We start from the raw sequence: 17,689 nt of genomic DNA, 5'->3' as shown, positions 1-17,689 counted from the left end.
ACTGTTCAAAGATCGATCCTGGAAGGAGGTGGTGCAGTCAAAAACCACCTGGAGCTTTTTCTTCTTCCGGTGATAAACACCGTGGTGTGGTATTTAGGGAGTCAGGTGGCTGAGCGGTGAGAGAGTCGGGCTAGTAATCCGAAGGTTGCCAGTTCGATTCCCGGTCATGCCAACTGACGTTGTGTCCTTGGGCAAGGCACTTCACCCTACTTGCCTCGGGGGAATGTCCCTGTACTTACTGTAAGTCGCTCTGGATAAGAGCGTCTGCTAAATGACTAAATGTAAATTTAGAACACCCTGTTGTCGTCACGGTGTGGTGGAAAATGGCTTAGCCCTTTTCAATGATTGTGTGCATGAAGCTCTTGTAGTCCTCAAAGAACTCAGGATTCTTCTGTAGCTTTCTTTGCAGACAGGTTATGCGCTGTTCAGCAACGCACCGGTTGTTGGGCATTTTGACCTTCTCGTTCCTGAGTGGCAATCCAACACAGTAATGCCCCCTCTTGTACGTTGTAGTCTTCTGCACAGACTGCAAAAACTGCTTGTCTTCCTGGGACATCTCTTCTTTGTCGTCGTACTTCCGCTCTGGAAAATCAGTGTTGTACTGTTCGACTAGAAGTTTCTCAATTTCCATCATGGAGATCCTATTCACTGAAAGATGAGGTGACTCACTATCTTCGTCTTTCAGTTCTTTTTTTATGGGTCCGTTCACCACCCAGCCAATGGCGGTCTTGACAGCATATGGCCCTCCATCTTGACTGTTGATAATGTGCCATGGCTCCATTGCTCTCGCACAGTTGGCTCCAATAAGTAGGCCTATGTCAGCTTTTATCTCTGGCAAGCTCACTTCTCTGAGGTAAGGCCACTTCTGGATGTCTGACTGCTTAGGTATGTTTCCAGTGTGCACAGGTATGTTTCTGTGTGTGAACACCTTCGGCAGGTCAATGAAGCTGGTGTCTTCCCATCCGCACACTTCAAGGTCTGAGATAGCTAAACTGTTCATGAGCTTTGGTTCTTCAGGTTTGTCTTGTGCCATGGTGCTGAGAAGTATTTGTGTCGGTTTTCCTTTAACACTCAGTTTTCTTTGCAGGTCTTCCGTACAGACGGTTGCTGTGCTTCCCGGGTCTAAAAAGGCATATGTTTCTACACACTTGTTACTCTCCTTTGTTTTAATTTTCACCGGTACTATTGACAGCACACATTCAGCTTCTCCGGCCCCTGTGAGGCTACAAGACTCTTGGTGGACAGAAACCTGAGCAGATGATATACTTGGCTTCCATGAGCATCTTCTTTCTTTTCAGACACAGCAGATCCTTCTTTGATTATGTGCAGAATGTCCAGATGTTTCAACTTACATTCTTTACATTCAATTCTTCCTTTGCAGAATTTGCTGAGATGGCCAGGCATTAAGCATCCGAAACACAATCCCTTTGACGTCAAGAAGTCCACTCGTTCTTTGTGTGGCTGAGCTTTGATTTTACTGCATGCAGCAAGAGTGTGAAATGACAGCCGGTGTCATTTTAGTGCTTTATCAATATACGCGCTGGCAATCCGTAGTTCGTCCCCGTAGTGCTTATGAAGTAACCGCTTTGCTTCAAGATAGCCTTTGCTTTGTGTCATATGAGTGCAGCTGCGGTCAAGCTCTTGGGGTTCACCGGCTGTATACTGTTCCAAGAAGTACAATTTATCCTGTTCATTGTCAGTCTTCTGGTCTATCGCATGTTCGAATGCTCTGATGAAAGATTTGAACTGTAGCGCATTGCCTTTGAACACAGGAATGTCCTTTGTTGGTAGCTGAGACAGCTGCTGTTGTTTTACAAGTAGCTCTGTGATTACATTCTGCCTTTGCATGACCTTTAGTATGTCATCATCTCTGTCCACTCGAGTGTTAGGCCGATGACTTGTGGCTGACTGAGACGGTGGTGGTTGAGAGTGCAGCATTGATTGTTGAATGCGAACGTTTGCCTTAGCTTGTTGCGGTATCCTTATGCGAACCCTTTCCTTCTTCACATTCCCAAAATGCGTATGGTAACTGTAACCATCTTCAGATCTTTCATATTCTTTAAAGATCCTGTAAAGTGGACCTGAAAACAAGTTTTAAGTTCGCCCACACCACAGAATAATGTGTTATTAACTACCCATCCAAATTCAAATGAAAAAATAACACTGACAAGTATGTTAAATTAGGCTTTGAAATCATGAAAAAATCAGCAGTCTTCTCTGCTTGAGACTGGGGGGGCGTGTCGCCTGAAGGAGCTGAAGCTCCGCCCCTCGCTGCCTAGTGCCTACCTCCAACCAAGATAATAGACGCCATGTCAAGCCGAACAAAACCATATAGAATTAAAATTGATTTGTTCAATGAGTGAAAGATACAGATGCATATAAATGAAATGTTCCCCTGAGCTTTAACAGTAAAAATGGACACCAGAGACAGCAGACATGAGCTCTCCAACTATGCTACTTCTAACACATTAGCTACCATTTCACCAAAATACCATCATTCTACACCGAGTAGCCTAATATCTATTTGGCGGTTTGCACTAACTCATAGCAGAGATACCTCTGGAAAGGTTATCTAGTATAATTATAACAAGCACACAGAACTGAGTGATGAACTGCTGGCAGCGGTGGACTGTCCAGGTGCGACCGGAGGAGGAGCGGCCGGGAGGGCGATGCTCGGTACGGCTCCGCGCTGCAAGAGAAGCCGTGTGTTGGTGAACCCCGTCTGTCTCTGGTCCATGTTAAAACTGTCCGCCGTGAAATGGTCAGTGCAGAGGCGGCTGTTGGAGTTTATCCGAAGCTTTCCATCAGCGTGGCTCTTCACAAAATCTATCCACCTATTTTTCCTTTCATTATCAATAGGGAACTTAAATGGCGTTGCAGCGCAGCTGGAGTTCTTGCATCCAGGGAAGATGCAGTTGCGGTTGGTGGGAGACATCTTGAAGCTAGCTAGCTGATGTAGGCTACAATAACAGTACAGCAGGAGGAGCCATTCAGTGATCTGACGTCGATAGGGAGAAATGATGTAGATAGGGCATTTTTTGGTTCCGCCCATTAAAACCTGATCTGAAAACGGAAGAGAAACTGTTCTTCGGTCTAACGCCACATTTCAGTGCGACAAAGTTTTAGCGCTTTGCACATGCTTTCAGGAACTAATTTCACACGTATATAATGTACTTAGAAGCAAAACATGGAATTTACTTTACAGGATCTTTAAGCACCTTTAATTTTGCTTGACTTTCAGCGTTAGCTGAAAGTCTCTAATTCCTCTTTTTCAGCTTGAATTCTAGCGGTTTCAAATTCCTTTTCAGCTTGGATTCTAGCGGATTCAAATTCAAGCTCTTGCTTTCTCTTCAGTGCTGCAGCACGCTCGAGCTGCATGTTGTGCTTCCTGCCTAACCAGTGTTGACGAAACACGTGATGCGGCTGTTGCATGACTCACTTGTGTTACACATAGGCTACAACGTTCTGCATTTCTATCTCCTGCCTGGGAAATACTGTCATTTGGTCTAACAGCTTCTTGCAGGCTATCCATCCGATCAAATTCTTTTTGCTGTACGTTTTCCATTGGCAGCACTGATGTCGATTCATGCACAGCTGCTATCCATCTTTTAGTTTCTTTCATAAATTCTCTGATTGGTGCCATTTTAATTTCAAACCAATTATCCTGGTCAAACGTTCATTCATCCTCACTTAAAAGATTTGCAACTTCACTGTTGAGACTTCTGAACTCTCCTACCAACTCTGCAAAATCTTTTTCCATTGCATCTTGCACATTTTGGACGTTTCTAGCATCACGCATTAATATCTCAAACTCCCTTATTGTGTTTGTCAGAGTTCTTAATTTTCGTCTCCTCAATGCAATGTACTTCTGCAACTTGTCTTCTAATGCCTTCCCAGTTAGCTTACGTGATCGTCCCTGCGCCATCATATCCTCCTCACCTCTCTGTTCTTCCCCATCAGCCATCGTACACGTTGCCGAGTTAATGCCTAAGCTGTATGCCACAGTTAAAAAGCTTTTTCTTACACTGAACTTTTCTTAATAAACGAGTGCAAAACAGCTTTTCAAAAATCGCTAAAAACTCCGCATTGACTGAGGCTTGCCATCAGCGTAGGTTCTTGCTAGGGGTGAATCACGTTGCTATTTCCAGCATGGAGCAGTTACAGTTTTAACTGTTGTTTTCCTCCAATCTCACTAATTATCTTCATTCATCCGTATATCTTCGTGTCTTCTTAACACTCAAAGATAAAAAGGAGTTTTCGATACCTGTTCTCGTAGAATACTTCAATGGATTACCGGTTCCAACGTTAGCTTCCAATCCTTTTTACTCCAGCGGCAGGCTATCTGTGTTCTTCTCCTTGTTAAGGCAATCCAGTTAAGCTCGGCTAAGATAGTAGATAAGATAGAAAACGTAAAGTTACAAGTTCACACGGTCAAGAAAACGATGTCGCTTCCAACCTCTCTGAGGTCAAATCTAAACTAAACGTCCAACACGCAGGTATTATACTGACGTAACGTCATCTGATGGAAGCTTACATTCTGACAAGTTATTCAGCTTTGAAAATCCAATACTAAATTATATAGTTTAACCTAAACATTCCTTCAAATCATAATGAAATTATTTATCTTCAGTTACCTTTTTAAATACTTTTAAACTAAATTATTATAACACATGAAACTAGAGAGGGTACAATTTCTGGGGAAATTGTGAGGGTGTGCTTGCTTGAGTCAGTTGCACAGGGGTCCAATGACATTTTTACAACTGATATTTCTGTATATTTTATACTTATTATTTATAAAGATTACATAGATTTAAAAGCATCTTTTTGCTGCTCATTTACAACTGAAAATACGAGTGAAGTGTAGAATGAAATAGATGTCTTCTCATTTCCCCTGCAAGAGGCAGCCTCATAGCTGAATCAAAACGAATACATTTGGCAGACCGGTGTAAAAATTGACCTAATCTCTATGATTTATACGTCCTTTTAAGTTTTTCCCTTCTCGTGATATGTTAAGGCATTTAGCCTACTCATGTTGCATTCATTCATGAATAAAGAACCCCCTTTGAAGATTATTCTACGACGTTACCGGCAGTAGAAGTAGGGAGGACAAACGTTCTGCTCTCAATGTAATCACAACGGAGAGTTCCAAGCGTCAACAAATGCTAAACTGAACTTATTGCTCATTTAAAATTGTCATATTATTAGTACATTTACTTTCGAAAACAGTAGTCAATTTTCGCTTGTTGACTGAGACGTTAGCATAATTAGCCTCTGTTGGACGACATATACGATAGCGGTCTGTGATACATCCGTTTTCAATCGTTAAAATAATAAACATGGCTCACATATCAATGAACGTTTTATGATTTATTATGAGATAATATTACTAGTAAACAGTTAATGGGTACAATTATCATTATATACCTGTAGTTTTAAGCCAGTGTAGCTCACTGTTATGCTGTACGCGACGCGGTTTAGAGAAACTATTGCTGTTTAGGAAGCCAAACGGCGACAGTAAAATCTCGGCCCTCCCCTTACAAAAATCAAAATTCCCAGATGAGTTTTTCAATTGGTGAATCAACCTGTCACTCAAATTAGAGCCAATCCCTGTGCGAATACCATCCCGTATGTGGCACAGAGGTTTTCCCATTTCAATAAGTCTGTAATGGGCTGAGAGTACTTTGAGCCATTGGCTACTAACCTGAACTTCAATGCCACAGCCTCAATTTGATGTCATTCTGTTCATGAAGGTCTCCTCTACAGGACTGTGAAAACCTCTAACATTTCCCAGCTGGGTTTTTTTAAATAATCGAGCTTAAGTCCGAGGAGTGCCTGTGATTTACTGAATTCTGACAGTAGCTAGCTACCTAGCTTGGAATGCCCACGACAGACTGATGATATACTGGCTTTGTTTTAGTTTTACAGTGCCTAAGTGGCATGACATGGTTGCGTTTTGACGTTTTTGGTACATTGGGCTTCATATAACATTTGTATTTTGAGTATACTTGTATCTTGCAAGGTTTGCTATAAAAAAAATATATATGTTCATACTCGGAAAAAGGCGCGTTTTTATATTCCCCTCAACTCCGCCATCTAATGACTTTTTTTGTGAACTGATCTGCATTATCTTCAATCACCAGCACATAATGAGACAATTATATATCACATAGATTAAACAACAAATTTAGCCAATCCCAAATTTAAGTAGGCTATTGTGTGAAAGGTGGTGGAGGACATTTGGATTTGAATGAGTGACAGTGATCAGCTCAATGTGACTTTCACTGAGTGCATTAGTGAACGTTTATTTTGGGGTTATTTAGGTGGCTCTTAAAAGAGCCTTTGTTGCTTTTAGGCGGGAGTCTTCACAATATCTTGCTCAGACCTGAGTGGACGTTCAACAGAAACATTTCGTTTCCCCTGAAATTTAGGTGAACGCCGTCCCTAAAATAACAATCATCCTTATGATGGATGTTGCTGTTTCGGATGCCAGACATGCCCCTATCAGCCAGAAAGGCGGCTATGCCGGCATTCACACGCCTTCGGGCCCGTTCAATCCCATACACACTGGTACCAGGTACATGGTTCCGATAGACACGTCGCTGGATGATATCAGAAAATATGATCTTGGTACTGGGGTACTTTTGCAGTAACCATCCAAGATCGTTCCTCATTTGGATCATCAGAGAACACGACGTTTGAGAGGCCAGGTTGTTTCCGCCTAGATGTACGATCATTACGTCGGGACCTGGACCCGGTGTTCTCTGGAGAAGAGGCAGGAGCTGCTCCCATCTCATACCCCTCTTCCCCATCCACTCAATCTGGCACATCAAGCCGAGGGTGGCTGTGTCCTGTGGCCGTGTGGCGGTCAGGTGGCGTTCAAGCCCGTAAATCAGCGAGCTGCCGATTATCCACACGCGTGGCTTTCGAAGGAGTTGGAGTTTGTTTTCCATAATTGTTGGTAAGTAAAGTCTAAAGACAAATGCACTTATATTTAAACCCCCTTCTATTTTTTTTAAAGGGACGAATAACTGCTTACTATTGGTCTATCATTAAAGGGCGGGAACATGTTACAATTTACCACAGTGACAGGGGGGAGGGGCACAAGTGAGTGACAGGGGATATGATCTTATTGGGTATTAATCAGAGTAAACAAACCAATTATATCCAGCTAAGCACCCTCCCCCCCAGCAACACACACAAACACCCCAGCAACACATTGTAACTCATACAAAGATTAAGCCAATCAATTGTTACTGTCCACCTCTCCCCCCCTGTCAGTGAGGAGTTACTAGTTCAAATCTAATAATTCATTACTGACAGACGACAAGCAAGACAACATGAGCTGCAGCAAAGAGACAAAGAGTGAAGGTAGTATGTTGTTCAGGGAATGTGAGAGATTAGGTGTAGAGTTGCATAATTTATCAGGAGAGAAAGATAAGATCGATATCAAGTTGTTGACCAATAGGGTCTTGTTTGAGATTCACAGGTTTGTATCTTTGATGGATGTAGGTACAGTGATTCAAAGTGTAGTTGACATTTTGTGTTACAACTTTGTTTTAAATGTAGATGATCGCAGGGCCCTTGAGAGGTGGGTAAGTACATATATCAAGAGAGCGTTGTCAAGGAATCGTAGATTTGTACATTACATTTACATTTAGTCATTTAGCAGACGCTCTTATCCAGAGCGACTTACAGTAAGTACAGGGACATTCCCCCGAGGCAAGTAGGGTGAAGTGCCTTGCCCAAGGACACAACGTCAGTTGGCATGACCGGGAATCGAACGGGCAACCTTCAGATTACTAGCCCGACTCCCTCACCGCTCAGCCACCTGACTCCTAGACACATAGAGAAAGGGTCGCTTTTGAAGAGAAATCAGTTAATTTACATGTATGTAATGTACACAGGCTGAGAGCCAGGAGCTAGTAGCTAGCATCGAACTGGAATGTGTCAGGGACGTAGACAAGGTTGTTGTGGATTTAGAAAGGGAACTGAAGGAAAGGGATCAATTAGTGCAGGACTTTGAGGTTCTGCTTAAAGAGAAAGATAGGATAGACAATGATAGGAAAGAGTTTGAAGCTGTATGAGGCTGAGGTTAAGATCAGCAGCTTTCAGTGTAAGCTAGACAAGTGTAGTCAGAGGTTCTCAGATAACCATAGCTCCAGATCCCTGGTTAAGAAGAAGTTGAAGAGGAGGGAAGATAGGCTAGCACTGAAAGAGCAGGAGGCTGAGAGCCTTAGGCTTCAGAACAGTGTGTTGGAAGTGGCCAAGGAAGAGTTAGAAGAAAGGTTAGTAGGTCTGAGTCAGGGACTATCACAAATGAAAATTGAGAAAAGGAGGGAGACTCTGCGTTCTAATTATTTAAAAAGAAAGACCGATCAGGTAAGTGGTAGAGCGTCTAGTTTAGTAGAGCAGGTTCAGAGTTTAAATGAGCAAGTGCAGTTTTGGAAAGGGGAACATGCTGCCGCACAGGAGGAACTAGACAGGTTTATACAAGGGCAGGTCCCCACTTTTGAGCATGGTAGGTATTCAGATGTTGTTAGGGAGGTGTACATGGATTTGATCACAACTATGGGGGTGAGTTCCACCAAAGCATCTGAAGTTGTGAAAATTGTGTTGCAGAAGCTTGGCAGGTCCAAGATAGGAAGGCTTCCTAGCCAGTCTTTTTGTAAATATATGGTGTTGGAAGCAAGACAGGTGTCGTTACAGCATCTGCAAAGTACTCTGTTGTCAGAGAATAACTTGACCCTTTGCACAGATGCAACAAGTAAGTTTGGACACAAATATGGCACTGCAGGCATCTTTTTAAAGGATGGTACTAGACTCCATTTAGGTGTGAGAGAACAGGCATCCGGTTCTGCCCAGTGCACGTTTGATACTGTGCGGGAGATGATTCATGATGTTGTTAGCAGTGGTGGTGAAGAAGTTAGTGATTTTAGTGAGAAAGACATTTTCTCCAAAATGAAGAACCTGATGAGTGACAGGGCTAGCACAGAGAAGAGGTTCAATGAAATACTAGCTCAGTACAGAGCCAGTATCCTGCCTGACATAGTTGAGGACTTTGATCAGTGCAGTGAGGTAGAGAAAGCAAGACTCTGTGTGGTGAATGAGCTGTTCTGTGGTTTGCATCTCATTGATGGTCTGGCCCATCAAGCAAACACTGCCTTGTCTACCTGGGAAGACATGGTTTTTGGCAGTGCAGAGATTGGAAGCTCTAGGCACCCCGGTTTCCAGAAGAGTTGTGGTGAAAGCAGAGCTGTACACCTTTTGAGAATAGTGTGTAAGCTCATTCAAGAGCGTGGCTGTGAAAAGAGTGGCAAGCCGGTTCAATTTCGAACATTTTAGATGGACAGGAACGGAACGGATTTCGTTCCCCTTGCTCCTTTTAAGGGAAACGGCAAATGTCACCTTTTACAACTCAGCAGGTTTGTATTTTTTGAGTAGGGATATTTTGGATTTCTCTTGTGCCAATAGAAGTGACAATAGGTTAGTAGAGGCTGTGTATGAGGATCTTAATGTTCCTCATTTCCTTGCAGGTTGTCGGGCCTTGGGGCTTGTAGGGAAGTTAGTTGTTGATCCTGTGTGGGAGGCACTTTCTAGGAAGGAAAATGTGCTGGTAATGAATGGCAGGTATCAGGAGCTTGTCAGAAAGCTTAGAGAGTGGCAGGTGGATGGAGCTTCACTTCTTACAGGGGAAGTGACTCTCTTTGAGGACATAGCTGTCCATGATAGTCCTGTTTTAAAGTGTTTGACTAGAAAGACTGACATAAATTTTGATGGTTTGACAGTGCAGGCTGTCGAGATAGTTTTAGCCAGCCTGGTTAAGGTGTGTAGCAGCATGCTAGCGGACCACTTAGTGCATGGACGCTATGCAGATGTGTCTGAGGAATTGGTTGACCAACTTGCCTCAGCACCTAAAACCAATGTCAGTTGTGAGCGCGACTTTGGGGTTTTTGATAGGCTTCTTCGAGAGAAAGCTAGGGCAAAGGTCAACACACTAGAGGGCATGATGCTTTTCAAGCAGAATCGGTCTTGGGAATGGCTGTCGGGGTTAGATAGAGACAGGAAAGCACAGGTGTTATCTGTAGCTAGAGCATCAGTGCAAGAACAGAGAGCCGTTTTGTGAGAGACTTAGAATTTTGCAGGCGTCTAGGGTCAAAGAGAGAGAGGGGGAAGTTAGGGATGTTGCCACAAAGCAAAAGCTGACATTGGAGATCGGTAAGTATGGGGGCTTGTGGACAACTTTAGATGAAATAGATGAGCAACTAGAGAGTTTAGGTGAGAGATCCAAACTGTTAGCTGTATCAGCACAGTTGAGGTTTAGACGGGTGGTACTAGGGATGAAAAATGAGAATGGTGTCTTTAATCTAAGTAAGGACAGGAGAAGATTGCCTTTAGAGACTCACTAGGAATCTTAGGAGTGTAGTTCAGGCACCTCTAGAGTTGGAGGACACTGAGGATAGGCAGTATGGGTGTGCATCAGCACATGTTTTTGCAGAGGCAAAGGCTGAATTTATACGCCTTGCTGAGAAGCAGCAGGCACTTGTTCGGGATTCAGGTAGGAAGAAGGGGGGGCTCTCAAAGGTCATAGTACCTGATGTGCAGTCGGCAGACCAGCTCCTTGGTAAAATCATCAGACATGGGTTTGATGAGGATGGGACTAAAGTCTGGTACAGAGCCACAGTTATAGGGGAAAAGGAGGTCAATGGTAAGAACATTTCCCATGTAAGATACGATGGGGAAAAGAGACTGTGGTGGTTTGATTTATGGTCCGATTTTCAGGAGGGGTATGTGGAGTTGTTGTCTGTCAGTGCTGCAGACATGATAGGCAGGAAAATAAAGCACATGTACATAGATAGTGATGATGGGTTGGAGTGCTGGTATCCAGGTAGAGTAGTGGGCTGTAGCACAGGTAGTTTACTTGTTGTAGAGTACGAGGGTGAGGACGAAGAGGAGGGGGTTTACGAATGTCCTCTTTTAGATGATTATTTAAATCATGAAGTCAGATTTACATAGGTTGTAAAGCAAGGCTGTTGAGCGGGATTTAAAAGCCAACAGTATAGAGTAGGGCATTGGCAGACTGTTGAGCGGGATTTAAAAGCCAACAGTATAGAGTAGGGCATTGGCAGACTGTTGAGCGGGATTTAAAAGCCAACAGTATAAAGTAGGGCATTGGCAGACTGTTGAGCGGGATTTAAAAGCCAACAGTATAGAGTAGGGCATTGGCAGACTGTTGAGCGGGATTTAAAAGCCAACAGTATAGAGTAGGGCATTGGCAGACTGTTGAGCGGGATTTAAAAGCCAACAGTATAGAGTAGGGCATTGGCAGACTGTTGAGCGGGATTTAAAAGCCAACAGTATAGAGTAGGGCATTGGCAGTTAGACTGTTGAGCGGGCTTTAAAAGCCAACAGTATAGAGTAGGGCATTGGCAGTTAGACTGTTGAGCGGGCTTTAAAAGCCAACAGTATAGAGTAGGGCATTGGCAGTTAGACTGTTGAGCGGGCTTTAAAAGCCAACAGTATAGAGTAGGGCATTGGCTATAATTTGTAGTTATTGTGTATCTTCTAATATTAATCTTTTCTTTTAGGTTGAAGATAGCTGTATAATTATTTGTAACTATTGTGTATCTAATATAATCTTTTTCTCTCATGTAAGATTTCTGATGTAAATAGTTCCCTCTGCATATATTCTTATCTCTTATAGGATGTTTATATAGCTAAATATTGGCAGTTTTACTCTAGTAAGGCTGTTGATCAGGTTTGATATTAATATTTAATAATTTATGTATTTCTAATTTCAGGTATGAAGAGAAAATGAAACAGCAGCAGCACATTCCGTTTGCGGTGAGGTTGTATAGTAAAATGAAGTTTTCATAAATATGTTTATAAGTAACTTATTGTCAATAAGTATTTGTTACAAATGTGTACTTTTTTCTCTCTCTTTTTCAGATGAACGTGCCTTCAATTAGCTACACATTTTCCAGGAGCTTGCTCGATCGCCTTTTTGCTAGGGGTCGGGGAATAATTTTCCAGTATCCCATATTGGCTAAAATGGGTTAACTGGTTTTTTGATTCCCTCTGGAAAATGAGTTAGTTTTCCTATTAAATATGCATATACCAGATGGTACTGTTTGAATCGCGATTCAAACAGTACCATCTGCTAACTGAAAATATGCCCCCAAAAACGTAAAAAAAAGGTTGCCAAAAACTCTTGACACTTATTTAGTGGAAAATCGCTTTCATAAAAAGCTCACTGGTAGCGATCATTGTCAGTAACAACGCCAAGTGCAATATAGCCCTGTGTGGAGAGCTGCCCCGGTAAATTGTACTACTATGGTACCGTACTAGACTACTGCTGTGTTCGTCTTGGTAGCGATTGCGTTGGTTGAATTGGATTTAACGTTCCGTTGTACGGTTTAGGCTGAAATTTATTATTTTCATGAACAGATTGACAAAGTTTAGGCTGTGGCAATGAAGTTAAGGTAAGTAGTTAGACTTTTGATTTAAGTAAGGGGAGTGCCGAACATGTTCTGTCGCCGTTTGACTTCCTACAGCCTTGTAGATGTTTTTGTAGTGTCTCGCGTAGGCTACAGCGTTGCAGTGAGCAACACTGGTTTGAAACCACAGGTAATGATAATTTCACCCACAAATCGTTTACTTGTAATGTCATAATAAATCCTACAACGAAAATGTATTTGTGAGGAATGTTTATTTTAACGATTGAAAACAGATGCATCATAGACCACTGTAGTATGTGTTTCCCGGGCAACAGAGGCTAATGTCGTGATGCTAATACTTCAGTGAAATAGTAGACTACTGTTTCCGAAAGTAGATGTACTTCCTTAATAAAATCAGCGTATATTGTACATTACACGTCACAACTGTGTGTCATATCACAAAGTAAAATTTGTAAATAGTTATCACCCTGGCCTCTTTGCTTGTGGCGTTTCTGCAGCTGCCTTGCAGTAAAGCAGTTAGCTTAGCTATCTCCCAGAAGTTAACGAGCTGCTAAACTGATGTTCTGCTAGAGGTAGTCACGCGAGTTTTCGTGACGTTAGTGCTGATGGACTGGGAGTCAGAGACTTGTGTTCCCAGCTTAACGCACTGCTTCCTGTCAGACAGGAAGTCTGTGATCCACCTGCAGGTGGAGTCGGGCACGTTCAGCTGGGAGAGCTTGTCCTGAAGCAGGGTGGGGATGATGGTGTTGGAGGCAGAGCTGAAGTCCACAAACAGGATCCTGGCAAAGGATGCTGGGGAGTCCAGGAGCTGTAGGGTGAAGTGGAGGGCCATGTTAACGGCGTCATCCACAGATCTTTTGGCTCTGTAGGCAAATTGCAGTGGGTCCAGGAAAGGGTCTGTGATGGATTTGAGGTGTGCCAGCACAAGGCGCTCAAAAGACTTCATTACCACAGAGGTCAGGGCGACGGGTCTGTAGTCATTGAGTCCTGTTGGCCTTGGCTTTTTGGGCACAGGGATGATGGTGGAGCACATGGCATGTCTCCAGGGAGGTTAAAGATGTAGGTGAACACCGGAGACAGCTGGTCAGTGCAGTGCTTGAGGGTGGCAGGAGAGACAGAGTCCGGCCCAGCCGCTTTGCGGGGGTTCTGCCTCTTGAAATGTCTGTTGACTTCACCCTCCTGAATGGAGTCGTCACTGTAGAGGGGGTGAGGGAGGAGGCCTCATGGGTGGGAAGGGGTAGTTCAGGACAGTCCAATTGTCTTTCAAATCTACAGTAGAACTCATTCAGGTCGTTGGCCAGGCGGGAGTCGTTAGTGGAGTGGGGGGCTCTGGGCTTGTAGTTGGTAATCTGCCTGAGCCCTCTCCAGACAGAAGCAGAGTCGTTAGCAGAGAACTGACGCTTCAGTCTCTCTGAGTACAGTCGTTTAGCCTCTCTTACCGCCTTGCTAAACCTGTTCTTCGACTCCTTGAATCTGTCTCTATCCCCACTCCTAAATGCTTCCTCCTTCTCTGACCTCAACCTTCTGAGCTCTGCTGAGAACCAGGGTTTGTCATTGTTGAAGCTCACCCTGGTGCGTGTTGGAATACAGCAGTCATCACAGAAGCTGATGTATGATGTCACAGCCTCTGTGAATTCATCCAGACTATTGGTAGCAGTCGTGAACATATCCCAGTCAGTACAGTCCAAGCACGCCCGCAGATCCTCCATAGCCTCACTGGTCCACTGTTTTGATGTCCTCACAACAGGTTTACAGAGCTTTAATTTGTGCCTGTATGCAGGAATCAGATGGACCATGGTATGGTCAGAGTGACCCAGTGCTGCACGAGGGACAGCGTGGTAGGCTCTACTGACTGTAGTGTAGCAGTGATTCCAGAGTGTTCTCTTCTCTGGTTGGGCATTTGATTAATTGTCTGTATTTAGGGAGTTTGTGGCTGAGATTACCTTTGTTAAAGTCGCCGAGTACAATAACAAGGGAATCCGGGTTTGCTCGCTCAACACTCAGAATCTGATCGGCGAGCATGCGTTGGGCCTCTTTAACCTGTGGATCCGGTGCCATGTAAACTCCGACCAAAATGAGTGACGCAAATTCTCGTGGCGAGTAAAAAGGTTTACAGTTTATAAAAAATGATTCCAGATCCGGAGAACAATGTTACAGAATCACTGTCACATCTACACACCAGCCACTGTTGATGTAGAAACAAATACCACCGCCTTTGGTTTTGCCGGAGAGTGCAGTGTCCCGGTCAGCTCTCACGAGTTGAAAGCCTGCCAGATTTAATGCGGTGTCCGGGATCAAATCGCACAGCCATGTCTCCGTGAAGCACAAAACCGAAGATGAAAGAAAGTCTCTGTTTTTCACCATCAGTAGCTGAAGTTGGTCCATTTTATTGCGCTTGTCATCACACTTGTAGTGCTAACTCTTTAATAATGAGCGAGCTCAAATTAACGCCGCTAAACTACACCTTATAAGGCTTATGTTACTGAAGCCAGCAATCTCAAAGAGTTGTTTAACAAGCTTTGTTGTAGTTAGCCTAGAGCTATTACTAATATATTTTGTCACGCTAACACAGAAACTGCCCTCCTGTCAGTCACCACGGCCCTCCAGTCTGCCAGAGCGGCTTCGAGGTCATCCATCATCGTTCTGCCGGACCTTTCTGCAGCGTTTGATACGGTTAACCATCAAATCCTGCTGGCCAGACTTTCTGAGATGGGCATCACTGGCACTGTACTTCAGTGGATCTCATCCTACCTGTCGGGAAAATCCTACCAGGTCTCCTGGGGAGGCAAAGTGTCAGGCCCCTGCCAGCTCTCCACTGGTGTCCCACAGGGATCCGTCCTTGGACCCCTCCTCTTCTCCCTCTACACCACCCCGCTTGGACCAATCATCACCTCCCATGGATTCTGCTACCACTGTTATGCTGACGACACGCAGCTGTACCTGTCGTTCCCCCCGACTGATCCGGGGATCTCAGCTAGGATCGAGGCCTGCCTCACAGACATCTCTGCCTGGATGACCGAGCACCACCTCCAGCTGAACCTCGCCAAAACAGAACTCCTCATCATCCCGGCCAAACCCTCCATCTCCCACGATCTCTCAATCACCCTGGGATCGGCGACGGTGACCCCTTCATCCTCTGCCAGGAACCTCGGGGTGACCATGGATGACGAGCTCTCCCTCACAGCCCACATCTCCCGGTCTCCCGGTCGTGTAGATTCACCCTCTACAACATCCGGAAGATCAGGAGATACCTATGTGAGCATTCCACCCAGCTGCTAGTCCAAGCACTTGTCCTCTCAAAGTTGGACTACTGCAACTCGCTGCTCGCCGGTCTGCCAGCATGCACAACCCGCCCTCTCCAGAGGATTCAGAACGCGGCGGCCCGTCTGGTTTTCAATCTACCCAGACGCTCCCATGTTACCCCGCTCCTCATCTCCCTCCACTGGCTTCCCATCACGGCCCGTATCAGATTCAAGACTCTGGTACTGACCTACCGAGCAGTCAACAGGACTGCACCCGACTACACCAAGTCTCTCCTCCAGCCTTACACCCCCCCCACCCCCCGCCACCTACGGTCTTCTTCTGACAACCGTCTGGTGGTCCCACCGCTCAAGAGCGCCCGGTCCCAACACAAGCTCTTCTCCTGTCTGGCCCCCCAATGGTGGAATCAACTCCCCACCTCCATCAGGGACACTGACTGTCTCCCCACCTTCAAGAAAAGGCTCAAGACGCACTTGTTCCGGGAGTACAACGGCACTTAGGAATGCTTGGCTGGACCTGATGTTAGTTTCCTCCAGGATCACAATGACTCGTATTGAGAGACTTGTTGCTCTTGTTGGTTAGTTGTAACGGTTTCAAATTCTTGTACTCGCTGTGAAATATTTTTACTGTTGACTGTTTTTTCTACAGGTACACTCTTGCACTCTTGTGGGGAGTTTCATGTTGTTCAATTGTAACTTGTTTAACTGCATGCTCTTATGGTTCTTCCCTTTGGCACTTATTTGGTTTTCCACAATGTATGCTTCATGTTTTGGCTGCTCGCAATGTTTGGGGCTATCTCGTTGTTATGATCAGTGACCTATGCTCTTTTGTAAAGCTCTCTCTTGGAAGTCGCTTTGGATAAAAGTGTCTGCTAAATGCATAAATGTAATGTAAATGTAACAGGTTAGAGATCATGGCGACGAGCGTTCGCTGGAGCAGAGGGCGACTGCTTCAATGTGAAGTGGTTGATGAAATGCTTTTGCTCATTAGCGAGTTAATTCGGGAAGCCAACGATCAGCAACAACAACCTGGTAATGTACTCGTCATATTTAAACATGATCTGAAGAAGCAAGATTCAAAACACGATGCCTCTAACATTTTTCTCTTGAACTGCAGTTGCTCCTGGTTTCACCGTACCTCGAATGGGAGGACAGACTGGAGGAAGGCCGGTTTACCAAATCGCCCAAGAGCAGTTGCAGATGTTGTTGTCCTTTAACTTATCTGCTAAACAGATTGCAGAGATCTTGGGTGTCTCAAGAAGAACAGTGAACCGACGGTTACGGTATGTGTCAATTGAAGGACTAGTTCAGGAGAGATCTGAACCCCTTTCTCACTGAACCATACACAATATTGTTTTTCTTTACAAAGACAAAAACACTGCAGAATTACCCTTTCTATACATTTCATAAAGAAATCGATATACTGTGATAGAACTCTTTCATATTCCATATCTTTGGAGAAAAAAAATGTCATGCGCGTGTACCACATAGCTGCCTTGTCACTGTTCCTTAAATGCATTGTTTTGTTTAGAGTTACTACTAGGGATGAATGTAAAAAATTTATCTAAGTTCTTATATGTATACATTGTCTTCCATAGACAGTACGCATTTTTCTTTCCGAGGTCGCTACACGGATCTAACAGATGATGCTCTTGATCTGAAGGTGCTGCTATTCGGAGTATGTCCGACAGGCTTCGGAGGAGAACATATCGAGTGGCAGAGTCAATTTCGCTGTGGCATCTTGATGGCAACCACACGCTCATAAAGTAAGTGGCTTGTTTTACTGTGATTCGTTCATTTGCCCTAACTGTGTCCCTAACTGTGTCCCTAGCCAATGACAAGCTGATTATTTTATGAGTTTTGAATTGAAAATGAGATTTTCTGCTTCACATGAATGCAATAGAGGTTAGGACTTTTCTTTCTATTAGACGCCCAACATGTTGCACAGAAATGTATACAAATCATTTTAGCTGC

Source organism: Osmerus mordax, chromosome 14 (assembly GCF_038355195.1).
Source record: "Osmerus mordax isolate fOsmMor3 chromosome 14, fOsmMor3.pri, whole genome shotgun sequence".
Taxonomy (NCBI): Eukaryota; Metazoa; Chordata; class Actinopteri; order Osmeriformes; family Osmeridae; genus Osmerus; species Osmerus mordax.
Note: the sequence above shows the minus strand (reverse complement) of the source record.